This window comes from Halichoeres trimaculatus, unplaced genomic scaffold (assembly GCF_033239565.1).
Source record: "Halichoeres trimaculatus isolate MK-OKI-2021-1 unplaced genomic scaffold, fHalTri1.1 fHalTri1_scaffold_12, whole genome shotgun sequence".
NCBI classification, from domain to species: Eukaryota; Metazoa; Chordata; class Actinopteri; order Labriformes; family Labridae; genus Halichoeres; species Halichoeres trimaculatus.
In genome coordinates, this window is record NW_027437190.1 from 26,430,164 (window position 1) to 26,444,564 (window position 14,401).

A 14,401-nucleotide genomic window follows, 5' to 3' on the forward strand; every position below is an offset into this window, starting at 1 on the left:
ACAGTGCAAAAGTACACTTAAAACATAATGACAAAAATGAGTGGCTTCGAAAAGGAAGAATACAGCAGCATTACAAACACTGTGTGTGCAAATGCATAAAATAGCTGTCAAACATGTGCTCTGTAAGCTTCTTTTGGTTTCACCTGGCTTGTTTTAAAGGGACTGTGAGGAGTTGGAAAGAGATCTTTAAAAGTTCTCTCTTCTACATATATGCCTGATTGTAATCCACAATTTGATTGAGATTATCAGTGCCAATATTGCTGGTTACAGGTTATTTAAAATTACTTCTTCTTAGCTTCCAGTTCGGGTTGAGCAGGACTGGATTTAATTTACGGCATGTCTAGGTCTCTTTGACAAAACCACGTTGGTTGACGAAGTTTAGTAGTGAGAAGAGATTAAACACAGAGATCTGTGTTTTTCTCTCCTAAAAAAAGATTTCTATGACTAATTTTGTGGTGATGGTGGACAACAGAGCTACAGCCAGAGCTAAAGGCTAATTAGCCTTTAGCTCAGGCTTTAACACTCTATAAAACAGGGGCTAAGCTGTAAATGATAATGTCCATCCCAACCCACATGCAGCAGTTATTCTTAAGTGGTCTATTCAAACTTGAGAGTCTATCAATAAAATAAAAAGTGAGGTTACGTTAGCTCTGCTTGGTAGATGACTGGCAGGACATAGCTAACCAGGATTTACTGATGTTACACATCACTGACATGTCTTAGAGCACCAGGCTGTCAGCTGCGCTAAATATAAAAGACTACTAAATTACATACAAACTGACAGTGTTTACTTGTTGTCACGTTATCCTACAGATACGTCGGAGCACTGATGTCGCGAACATATAGCCGGCTGCTAAAACGTTTGCTTGATATCATTTTTCAAACAGTAGCGCTACTTAACGGTACTGATAAAGACCTTAACTTGGTGCGTTGTATCCAGTAAAAAGTTGTCTTGAGCGAAAAAAAATTGTTTCCATCAGATCTCCATTTAATTCCAAAACATACACACTCTTAAGTAATTTACGACAGTGTGCGAAGACTCCTAGCCACAAGGTGGAAACAGATTCTCCTCATAGCATCTTTAAGTAGCTCACAATCAATGTCTCATTTGTTGACTCAATGCTTAGAAATCTCATTTAACCGCCTCCCCTTTCTCTATAGCTTCCCTTCATGTGGATATTCAGGATCAAAGACTTCACTTTGAGTTTACCTGAAAAGTGCACTTGTGCTTCAGTTCTTCCACACTCTTATATACAAAATATACACACCAGTCACATACATTTGCAGATACTGGATATCTATGAATGTGCCTTAAAATCCAAGAGAAAATTTAGAGCATATAAATCACAGGATTAGGCGGCTTTACAGTCTTAATTGGATTTGTTATTTTTTGTGTGAAACCTGTGCAATAGCTGTGTGTGTATCATCTGTTTAAAGGTCAAGTATGAATAACAGCCTCTTCTCTATTAGGCACTTACTGTATCATTCATAGTCCTGGAAACATATTACACACTGTCTGGTAATGTGTTAACATCACACATTTTATCATACATGTAACACAGCGTTCTTTACGGGCTGTGTGATGCTTGAAAAGGTGGGTCTGTGAGAGAGGAGCGAGTCAAGAATGAGTTGAGCTAGTGCAGGTACTTATCGATCAGCCTTGGAAGTTATGAACTAGCTGTCATTTCCCTTTCATGAACAGCTCAATAGGTATTGACTGCAGATGAAAAGCGTGTGCAAGTACAGGCGACCTTAAGGACAGGACAGATAGAAAAAAAAAGGGACGAAGAGGAGAACTCGGTGAGGACAGCATATGGGCCCTTGACATGCACGGTCATCAGTGCACACAGATGGACACAAAGACTGAGCTCAGACAATAAATTCACACACATGCTCCATTCTGTGTTATTTCATGTGAGGCAGTGACTGACATGGGCGCAGGAGTAAACATCCAAACCCCTGTAAACACATCCAGTAGCACATACATCTGGCTTAGAGGCCTAATGTGGTTCAGGACGTGATGAGATCACAGTGAGAACAGCGAGTCATGTGGAGAGGGAGCAGGAGGGGAGATAAAGACAGGGATTGGAAATGGAGGCTGAGGAGGTGGGGGGAGATGTATAGATGAGCAGCACTGTGGGAGAGAGGGGGGATTTGTGGAGCCAGCATGTGGAGACGTCACTGCGTTCAGGACCTCGAGTAGTCGTGTGTGCAGCCAGTGGACATTGACAGGCATGTGTTGCCCACTGAGCACCATCCACATCACAGACGCCTTACAAGGAGCAGATGAAGGGAGGGCTCCGGGCCTCCCTAATCCCGGCTCATCCGTGTTCCATGTTCTGCAGCTCCCAACCATGCTTAGCAGAATTTCACGCCAGAGTCTTTCTGCAAACCTAAAACCAGCAGCTACACTAAAAGGATAAGGCCGGGGTGGCAATAGGATGAGCAACCTTTTGTCACTCACAGACACCAATTGGTCTCTTTTGACAGTGGTGATCACATCTTTTTTTCCTTTTAAGAGTTTAATCACATTTTAGGCTTACGCTTTATTGTTTTAACAGACTTCTGGGTCTTCCTCCTTATACTTAATTGAACTTAACCACTCTTTCACTCATTCCATGATTCAAGTAGCCTAGTTTACTGAAAAGGAACCCATCTCATCGGCCGTCCCTGAGCAACATTTGTGCGAGGATGAGGCAGACACCGGATGGGGGTAAAGAATAGAATTAAAGAAAATCGGAAAAAGGAAGAGGAAATAATAGAAAGAAGGTATCGCAACCTCCCCCAGCAATCTACTTTGCTGAACAGCAGCGCCCACAGAAAAAGGAACCATGGTTTGAATTGCTGCCATCTGATGCCAGCTGATGCCATCCCTCTCCTAGAGACACAGGCGCACTGCCGCGGGCGCAAAGGGAGCAAATCCACACCAGAACTAAGTCTCCCCAAAGAATGGCGAAGCAGGAAAACAACAACTAAGCATGTTAGTTTCACCTCCACGAATATGCATGTGTGTTGGCAGGGGAATGAAAGATGAGTGGCCCTTTGCAAAAGCTAGACAATTACTACAGAGCAGCACTGTTATGCGGCGCACAAATAACGCCTCCCCAGGAATCACCAGTGATGGGAAGCAAATGTGAAAGCCGCCATTGGATTTTTTGTGATGAGCAGAAGAATGTGGGTATTTACTGCATGTTATCTCAAAACCCAAACACATTAGGGGCTATTCAACACATAGAGGGTTGAATCTTTCAACCCATTCATTCTGGGCATTTTCATCATTCTGTATGTCTTTAGGGCAATTTATCCTCTTTAGATTGGTTTTGATTCTACACAGTCTGAGGATCTGCATGATGAAATACTTCACTATAGTTGAAATCCTATAAGGAAATGCACCATTAGTTTAAAATCACCCAGTATATCCTGTGTGCACAGCCAAGGTACACTAAAATCAGGCTGATCTTTAGCAGAGCATTTTGTTGTTTGTGGGCCTGAAGTTACCTCCCAGCAGCCTACTCACACATCCTAATTACAAGATAGATAAGCCAATCCTAGCAGTATAGTGTGATCGCTAGCCTGTCAGCATCTCTGTGCTCAGGCATCCAGCCGACTGCTGAGCAGTTTACTTCAGCTTTGATAGCAACAGCATCAACAGCAGGACCTAATGGGGTGCATGACCGAGAGATCTGAGCGCAGGCCTTCCATATGCATCTCCCCACTGCATCACAAATCTCATGCAGCATTACCATGGGCCTGAGAGAGAGGGGTAAGCTACGCTACGCTAGCAAAGTTCAGTCACGTAGCATCACAGTAAATGGGATTTTTCAAATTTGTGTGTGCGTGTGCATTCTTATATATGTGTGTGTGCGTGCAAATGTGAGCCTCTTTGGGTCTGTAATTTGCAAGGACTGTGCGGAAGCTTCGCTAGTGTGTGTCTGAATGTGTGTGTGTGTCTGTGTGGAATATCATTATGCGTGTTTGTAGCCGCCTCTGTGCGAGTACATGGTGAGATGTTGTTTACTGCCTCTTCGGCGGCTTGACTGCATGACGGCATCCAACGCTGAGGAGGGGGGGTAAAAATAGCGAATGGGTGAGGGGAGACAGTGCCAGGCTTATATGGCGGCTAACTGGGGAGCTGTTAAGTTTTATGTTAATTGAAGGGGCTTACACAGAACTCTATTGACAGTTAACATGCCCTTCAAGGTGTTCTTTGTGGTTCAGCACTTCTGTCAAGACAGAGGCAGTCATTTTGCTTCACCTTTATTTATATGCTTGACTACTCAGAACATTATGGAACACTGTGGGGCCCAGTAATAGATGTAAGAGGGGGGCAGGTGTGTGTGTGCGGGAGGTCAGATGCCTCGCAGACGACCCAACCAGGTGTCTGGGCCCTCTGTGAGTCGTCCAATAGGGAAGGCTGGGAAGGGTAACTAAGGGTAGGGAAGGAAAGAAAATAGTAAATAAAAGCATTGCACACATGACTAGATGACGAGATAAGTAAGAGTGTTTAAATTTGTTTATTTATTTATTTTTTCAAAGGTCGTATGTCTGAATAAGGTGAAAGGGAGCTCATTTTTGACCTCTAACAGTCATTACACATGTTGGCCTGGATTTAATAATACAGTCTGATATGCACATGTCCCTGTCTGCATGGTTGAAGCAAAGAAGTACATTTCATTTGAATTCATGAACACACTTGAAGACTGTTTTGATAAGTGGCATGTGAGTGTCACTGCTATTTCATGTCTAATTGGTAGTGCATACATCTCAAGACAAGACCAGACAGGGTTTCCCACTCGAAGATCAGAGGACTCAAATACCAGCCCAGTCTTCCATCACGCCACCAAGGTCACCTGTCACTTAGCACCCCTAGACCACTGTGCATGTTTGATTTGGTTGACACATTAACAGACAACTGTGACATTTAGTACTGGATGCTAAGAAGACTATGCCCTTTAAACTCTGTCTTCACACTGAACAACCCCGCGATTCAGCTGGATCAGTAAGAGGGCACGTTTTTAAAGTGTAATCGCCAATTAGCAAGTGATTAAAAATGCATTGGAATCAATCTGTATTTAACATAAGGTGAAGCTAAACCACACACCGCAGTAGCCTCTGTAGCTGTACGGCCACCCTTGCACCCTATTAATCAAATACATGTAAAACTCATTATGCAACCGCCAAATTAGCATCAGCACTTTTGTGCTAAATGGAAATAACAAGGCTGTGATACTGCAAACATTGTCATTTTCGGTCAATAAGACAAGAAAAGACCTCCCAGTAAAGGGACAGTGATGAAGTACAACAGGACTGAATGAAGTCACTATGCTAATATTAGCTTGGTGGAGAAATGTCAAGCTAGTGAGGTGCGCTACATGGCTACGGCTAATCATTTAGGTTAATTGAGGTTTCCAGAAACCTGGGCCTTGCAAATTCTCCCTCTCTGCTTCACGTGACGGCTCCCCCGTGGAGTGTCTGTGTGCCAGTGCTGAAAGGGAGGCATCGGCTCTAATTATTTAACCCACTACTATCATGGTATGACCTAACACTAATTGGAGCGGATGCCAACTGATGGTACAGGCTAAGGTGGGCAAGGTTAAACATTTCTCACACCCCTTTCTACATGACCGGATAAAACAGCTTAAAAACTCTGGCTTTCACTTTGGTGGTCGCTGGTAAACTTGTCAATGGGACAGCAAAGTCCCTCTAATCCCTGCGCTCTTTCAGAGTCTATTTCGCAATCGTCTGATCACCTTTGTGCCCTGGTCAGGCTGGCAAATCAATGACCAAAAGATCAAAACATGTGAGTGTATGACCCGAAGGTGGCTGACCAGAGCTTGAGCACATACACTCTGCTCAACTTCAGTATGGCACTGGTCTCTGAGCACATGCACAAAGCTGCTCGTCGTGCAATAAAGATGATTTAGCACTGTAACTCTACCTGCCCACCACCACTCTTAGCTTTGTGTGCCTTTTGATTAATCATAGGCCGAGAGGGATTTATTGTATGGGGGATATTTGCCTCAGCGATTTAATAATGGTGGAGCAGGAGCACAATTAATCAGGAGGAGTCCACTCATGCCCCCCTTCTAAAAAATGTGTAAAATTAATGACTATGAATATGTATATTTGTTTGTGAGATGCTGGGTACTGTGCTCTCGTATTGGAGCTGCGCTTGTGAATACAGTGCTCATTTTGGGTTCCGAATATATCTATCTCATGGGTGGCCTGATACATTGCACTCCCATAGGTTGATAAAACTGCTTATTATTGTGTTTCAGATTCAGCAGCATGCATATCCAAACTCGTTGTGAAGAAAGACGCACACAAGTTGGCACGAAACCTCCCCTTCACTCCCTCAGTGTAAAAAGTATGCTCCCAGGCTCATGCAGGTACGGGAACCTCCTTCTCGCTCTCATAATCATGTACAAGCAGCCTGGCACTATAGAAAAATAATGATGTGCCATCCTGTTGGCTCATTTATCAGCATGTTTTACAACAGGCGCCGGGTGGAAGTAATTAAACTCTGCCATCATTACAATGAGCCAGGCCCCCCTCTTAATAGACACCCAATGAGACACTAGAGGCCTGCCTGGTAATTGTAGCTCCAACTATCTCTATCTCTCCCACTTCCTCTGTGCATGTGTGTGTGTTTGTCTGTCTATGATTCCCTCGTTTCATGTGTGGTTTTAATTAGTGAAGAAACAGAGCTGATAACCAATTGAGAATAAGAGAAGGAACAAGTGAATTAGAGAATGAAGGTTAGGGTCTGTGCTCTGCTGGGATTTTCTTTGACCCTTTCATTTAACAGTGGGAAAGGGAAATTAATCCAGTGAGAAGAAAATGTGGATTACAAGTTGACATCCAGGATCGCATCAGTGAACTAAAATTTTCTCATCTGATATTTGAAATAGAGCTCTTCATCATCACCTGCACACAATGAGTTTTTAGCATCAGAAAAAGGCGCCTGGGAAGAAAGGAATAAGAAACATTGTGATAAACAGATAAGGCCTAATCTTAAATCAATATGAAATGCATGCACTTACTATGTGCAAAAGCTCTTTTTGCTCAAGTTTACTCCCGTATCTATGAGGAACACTGCAAAAAACTGAAATCTTATCAAGTGTTTTTCTCTTATTTTCAGTAAAAGTTTTATTGTTATATTTGATATGAGCCACATTCAACTGGCGAGTCCAGAAAAATGTCTTGTTTTAAGTTATTTAAAGACATTTTTTTAATTGTTACAAGTAGGGATGGGTACCAAATTAGGTACTTTTATAGGTACCGACAGAATTCAGTCAAAAGTACCCAGTACCAATTCACGTAAATTGAAAGGTATCATATTTGGGTACCTAAATGCATCCTTATGACTGACAGCGACTGAAAGAGTAGGTGATTTTCCATGCTGGACATGAACACAGCATTGCAAGGTTATATATTGAAGAATAAATATGTTAAATTGAAAAAAAATGAGATTTTATTGTTACCACTTAAACACAAATAATACAGAAAATGGTACTGTTGAGTACGGATACCAATTGCCAGGTACCAGCTATCTGTACCCTATTGTTTTAAATGTGAAAGGTACCTGTCCCTAGTTACAAGGAATTCAGTCCTCATTTTTGTCTCTAAATAACTTGAAATAAGACATTTTTCTGAACTGGTGAGGTGAATGGGACTCAAAATAAGACAAAAACACTTGATAAGATTCCAGTTTTTCCAGTGAACAGCTTAACATTGTAAAGCAAATCTTGCTTGAATGATAAAAAAAAACCTACAAACGAGACAAATCGAAGCCATTCAGTCGCCACTCCTCTGATCGAATCAAATGACTCAAGCAGGTAGGACCGCTTCCACTGATGAATGTGCTCATAAGTCATATTAAAACAATTAAGGGTGCTTGTCTCAAGGATACATCAGCTATTAAGATGCCTTATTGGAAATTTACATTAGATCAGTTCCCAGCTCTCTAAACGTAGCAGTTCCTTCAACCATACCTGAACCATTTAGTATCACTTACAGCCCTAATGGTACAATTACCCTTCACCACCAGCACTAATAGTGCTCTAAAGGAACCTTTTGACGTCGGGCTGATGTTATGACCCCGATACATACCCCGTCAAACCCCCATCTAGCTCCCACTCCGATGTCTGCTCTCGGCCTCTCCAAAGCCCCTGATCTGCAGGTATTGATTAGGCCCGCGACCCCAACTGCAAGGCCCACTCTCTAACCCGATCCTCCTTCCTACTTATCTGGCTCCTTCCTGCTCCATGCTCGTTCCATCCAGCCTAATCCCATGATAATCAAATAGGTCCAGACTGGCTCTGCATTGCTACACCAATTAGCCAGCCAGCGAGACTGCGGCTAGTGATAGCGGTACCGGCAGAGGTGGCCGTGAACATAGTAGTATCCAGGGAGGCTGTAAACATCCATTAGCGGTTAACCGTCCCTACTCATTTTTCCTCCCCAAAGCTCTCTCATTAGTGCAGCGAGCCCTGACAGGTAAACAGCACTAATGGGAATGGCCTATCAATAAACGCCTCGTGTGTTAACAGGAAGTGCTAGCAAGGGGACCGCAGATACAGACCAGCAGCAATAAAGAGGGAGAAGCGGTGCATTCTCTGATATAAATAGCTTTAAACATGGGGAGGTGGAAGGTTATTAGTGATAGATGTTGCATCGGGGGCTCTGATTGTGTTTCTGGGGCCCGTGCTAAGAGATTGGATGAGTTTGCTGCTGCAGAATCAACTATGCAAGGGAAGAAGAAGCAATTTAGGCCAAGTAAAGATCGGAGGCACAATCTAGTGCGGTGAGTCCCAAAGTGTGGGTGGCAGGCCCAAAATGGACCGTTAAAAGCAGAACAGGTGGGCTTTGAGAAGTTACAAAAAAAAAAAAGTTGAATGATAAATTATTTGCTTTTGATTGTTGGCTAAATATTTTTTTGCAACTGTTACTAATGAACAATATTTATGTTTTGTTTCTTTTTGTTTTATTCTTTTATTTTTTTTTCTTTGAAATTTAAAATATAAGGTGATAAATATTTGTGGATCCCAGAATGTTTCAGGATTTCAAATTGAGTTGCTGCACTCTTATTTTTTCTAAAGGCTAATCAAATAAATATGATCCCTGAATCTTTGAAAGTCACTTTGATGTAACAATGAGAAGAAAGTTGCCGCGTGTCGGCAAGGGTGCTTCAAGGCATGACCTCAGGTATTTCCAAGGCTGTGTTTATGTGTTGGTATTGCAGCCTGCAGAGTGCATCACATCCCTTTGTGTTAATGTGTATACTTTGTGAATCACCGCTGACTTGAAAGAGTGCGGGAAACTGGAAGGAGGGAACAAGGAGGGACTTTAAAAGAGATATAGAGAAAGAGGAAAAAAGAGAGTGAGAAAAGGATGACAGGCTGAGGGGGCTAGAGAGAGATGAGAGAGAGATGTTATTTATGTTTGGAGCAGGTTCACTTCGAGTTCACCTTACCATGAGACGTCCCCGGGCGGTGACAACCACACTGCTCCTGATATGTGTGTCTGTTAGCGTATGCTCATGCAATTGCTTGAAAGTACATCCATGCTTGTGTGTTTCTGTGTCCTTACATAAGTGTGTGCATATGTGGGTCTTAACTAAGGGTCAACCAGTGAGAAGTAACATCCTAGAGAGGACAAAGCATTTCGAGTTGATGCACTACATAGTGTACTTCGTGTGTGCTATGTGTGTGTGTCAGGATGTGTCGATGTGTGTGTCAGGGGCCCATTACCAAGGCTGTGGAGCACTAAATCAGCAGTGCTACTGCAGTGGATAAAGCCAATGATACACGGATTACAGCCACACTCAGTCGCCGCTGCCCACATTTATCCAAAGCCAGACAGATAAAGACAGTGCATGCATGTGTGTGTCTGTGGGGGTGTGTGTAGGACTGTGTGTGGGCCTGTGGCAGTATGGACATCCTTCTATGTGTGTCCTTTTTTGCATATACGCTTAGGAATGCAGCTCAGTAGAAACGGTTGTGTGTGTATGTGTGTTGAGGGTATTATTACATTATTTTCCCGCAGATTCAAGTGTGTATTGACGCTGCTTGAGAGAGATAGTCAGACTGATAGATGGAGAGACAGCAGAGCAAGAGGTGGCTGTCATCATCAAGCAGACCTCTGTTTGAGCAGTGTGTGTAGCCTGAGGTTGTAAGCACTTTAAACCACGGCAGGCTCCAGTAAACAACAGACTTTATCCATGTTGCACTGAGTCTGCGTTCACCTCCATTATTCTGAAACACAACACTACCAGCACAGTATGTTCTTCATGAGATATTTCTAAAGCCCATCAGGAGTCAAAAATACAGCAATTCTAAGCACAAGTAATAGTTGAACGGGGAACTGGAATAACAAAAGGAAAAGTGAATCCAGAGGTAAAATAGAAATGTTGGTTGTTCAGTACTTCTCATTATTTCAACACAGTTTTTAGGGTTTAAGTCCAAGTAAGATCCTGTCTTCTCCATCCCTCCCCAGCCCAACCCCAGCTCAGCATTAGACCTCCACTGGTCTAATTACGCAGGCTGACCTCCCACAGGTCGCCTGAGTAAAGGCCCCCTAAAGATCAATATTCATTCTTTTAGATCTGTCATCCGCTTTTGACACTATCGACCACATTCTATGTCTGCTCTCCCCCTCTCTCTTCTTTATTCATCTATTTACCCCCCCTCAGCACCCACTGTTCCCCCACAAACCACCTTTTATCATTTTGTTTTTGCCCACTTGTCTATACTGTTTCTCACTACTCAAAAAGGCACTAGGAACATGAAAACTTAAACTGTCCAGCAATTTTTTTGCAACCAGATTTTTTTTCTGTCAAACGGTATACATCTTGTATAGGAAAGGTAAGCTTCTCACTCTTACCTTCAAAAATCCTGTCAAGGTGAATTTCCAGCCATCACATGAGAACAGGCAAACCAGGTGAGTTGATTTCTCAGTAGTAGACAGTTGGACAGGTCCACAATTATGCTGGCTGTGGATATGAAACAAATAGGGTTGCAGGCATTATAGGTTGTAAATCATACATGTTGCATCTATGAGTAATATATTTAATGATAACTTTGATAACATGCAGGTTTTGCTAGAATTGAAGTACATTTGTCAACTTAGCTTACACTCAACCCTTCATATATTGTTCTGTAGAGGACAGATAACAATTCAATGTGATACAATGGGGTGGAATAATATGTTATGATACTATAAAATAATACAGTAGATATGCTATATGCCACAATACAATACGATAAAAAATACAATACAATTCAATACAACACTGAGAATTTCCCCATACAATGAAATGTGACAAATACAAGATCAATTGTCTCATAGAAGTTTTCAAATATTACATTTTTTTTCTGTTATGTATATTTATTATTGATATTACTATTTATAATATTATGTTTATATTATTTATATTGATATTGTCACTCATTCATTTTATTTAAATTTCTTTGAATCAGGAAATTATGTTATGAGGCTCACAAAATGATAATTAAACTGTGTATAATATATGACTTTGACAATTAGCTAACGATATATGATGGGATGCTATGCTATACTATAAGATGCAGCACTATCCACCTAATTTCCAATAAGGTAAATTTTCCCAGCACTCCAGGGCTCAATTCATTTAGCTCCCTCTGCAGTAATGGTTATAAACTAAAAGAAAAAAAAAACATAAGTCCATTGATGAACAGAGAAGCTCTTGTGAAAACCACAAACTACACTGATTTCTTATTTTTTCTAAATGTTGTTCTATGTATTTGCCCAAAGTTTGCACTTAACTCCATCTTACCTCCTGTGACTCATAATCCTATGAGCTGGTTGAAAGTTAATTTGATATCATGGACTTTATGTACTTGGTATAACTTTGTTTTTATGGAGATTTAGGGCAGTAGGGCAAAAAGACCAAACAGTAAGTCAAATTCAAACCCTCTTCTTTCAACCTATAGTTCATCACTGACTTTGTCCGGGCCCGCTGGCCTCATCGTCTCTTCAGCAGTGTTATTGTAGATAAGCACCACGTGGCTAATGAACAGAGAGAGGGCTTGTTGAAGGTCAGCCTCTTCATTTAGGGGCCCTCCAATGGGCTGGCCCACTCTGCATGGCTAAACGCATCATCATAATAATGCCAAGGACCCACCGTTTTAAAACTCTTGCATCTTTTTTTTTGTCCATCGCCCCCAATATTGCCTGGCATACTTAACTTTACATCTCCGATGTATCCCCTTCATCTGAATTATGTTGATTTTCTCGTTGCTTTCTGAAAGGCTTTTAAAGGTCTTGGCAATTATCCTTTTTCTGGATGTGCTTAGAGAAGGATGCTGTCCATCCAGTGTCTGCTGATGATAGGGAAACATGATTTAACACAATCAGAGATGCAAAGCTCGGCTGGATGAGGGTGCTGATGTGACCGGGTGCCAAGGCCGGCCAAGGTCATGTTCATCTGCATGATTAAGGGAGATGAATTCTGCCCTGACCTCTGGATTATGCCAAAAGGAAGTACTAAAGTGTGTATGAGGATGCCTTTGTGTGTATGTCTTTAAAACTTGATAGACAAGTGCCATGATTTCTTTTTTCCTTTGAATCTTGAATTTTTGAAGTATTTGAGAGATTTTCTTTTTCTCTGTGTATTTAGTTTGTGATGAAATAATTGCATGTTTCCTCCTTTTGGACATTATTAATTTTCTCTGTCTTTCTCTATTCTGATTGTTGTTTCATCTGCTTTCTCAAGAATAACTTCCTTGCTTGTTTCTTGGTGGATATTTTGTTGTAAAGAAGGTCTGTCAGTTCATACTCCTCTTTCTTTCTTTCTTTCTTACTCCTCCCTCCCTCTGGTTAAAGAGGAGGTGGATATTGTCTCCCTGCTCTTTACTGTCCCCTCCTGGAGGGACCAGGCAGCTATGATCTAAACACTGACACCTGCCCATCATTCTCCAATGACTCTGTCCATCAAATCTTAAACAAAACAAACCTGTGTTATTTACTGCTGCCTCTTTTCAGTTGTCTGATTTATTTCCTGTTTTTTTAGAAGGGTCTCAGTCGAGGAAATTTCCCTGAGAGATAACCAAAGTTCTGAATAATGAAGAAATGGAAAGGAAACCCGGTGTGCTAAACTTTTATTGTTTTTTGATTAGAAGACTCTAAAGTGAGCTGTGTTTGTTCACACTACGTGCTTTTTTAACCCATCTACTTTATTGTCCTTCAGATAATGAAATGTGAGTACCATGCTGCAGGTCTTTGCTGAAAGCATCCATTTAAGAAATAATTTGTGTCTGCAATCAGGAGAGGGTGACAGTGCCCCTTTTAAAGCTGTAATGTACAGTAAAGCAAGTTGTATTGTAAGGTATACAGAAGATGAAGGTTATTTCTGTTGAGACTGAAACACCCTGAATCATTTTACTGTAATTCTTGCCCAAGCTCTTGTTCTTTCCCGGTACCTCCTCCTTGTTTCTGGAAGTGTCCAGTCCAGCTCTGCAGCCAGCACCCAGTTTGCCAGCTGGCTGAGGGAACAGCCAGAAGCCTTATTTGCCCCCCACCCCTCCCCTACAGATTCACCCCTATGAATACTAATGTAGCAGTGCTATCGGGGCTGCATTGGTGGAGAAGATGGGAACAAGGTGAAGGAAAGATGGACAGAGGGGGAAAGAGATAGGGCAGAGTGGGGGGAGATCCTCTTGAGATTTGACATGCCTTCACATAAACCTACTGCACCTCTCTTCAACCTGGCATCCACATTAAACAAAATGTGGGGATTATTATATTAGAAAAAAATATTTTGTTTTATGTTTTATATCATTGTCTCTAAAGAGGGGGGAAGGCAGAAAAGCAAAATAAAATTAAAAAATCTCAGGCGAATCATCAGCAATCACTCTGCCTCCCTTGCTCAAAGAGACTTGCACAGTTCTTCCCTGATGAACTCAGAAACAATGAATGAAGAAGGTGGTAAAAGAAAGAAGTGATGGAAAAGGAGGAAAACAGAAGTGAGAGGCCTCCACGGCAGAGGGCCAGGTGTCAATCACCTCCTCAGGTGGGCTTCCGAGACACACACATGCATGCAGCATGCTGCTCCAATATCTAGGGGAATTAAAAATACACGGGCAGAGAGGAGAGGTTTGAGAGCGCAGCAGAGACAGAGAGATGGTAAAAGAGGGAAATGGAAAAAAAAGGTAGGAGAGCAAATGGGACAAAGAGGATGTGCTGGGAGATGGGCCTGCATGATGCAAAGGTCGGAAAAGGAATTCAAAGAGTGCAAAGTAGATTCACTGAAAGTCATTACCTGCCACAAATTACCTGGGCAACAAGCTTAAAATAAATAAATAAATCAGTTTGCATCAACAACAGAGGAGCGCAGGGGAGACTGGGGAGATGCAGACGAAGA

The 14,401-nt window shown here is 42.0% G+C and overlaps 1 long non-coding RNA gene across 2 annotated transcripts in view; it reads right to left on the reverse strand.

Annotated features, from left to right (window-relative positions):
- Window positions 1-10,922: 10,922 nt before the first annotated feature.
- Window positions 10,923-14,401, reverse strand: part of LOC141800182 (uncharacterized) — a 130,734-nt gene continuing 127,255 nt past the window's right edge. For both annotated transcript variants that reach the window (XR_012599302.1, XR_012599303.1), the window contains exon 5: window positions 10,923-10,993. This is a non-coding gene — a long non-coding RNA (uncharacterized LOC141800182). The remainder of the gene's footprint in view (window positions 10,994-14,401) is intronic.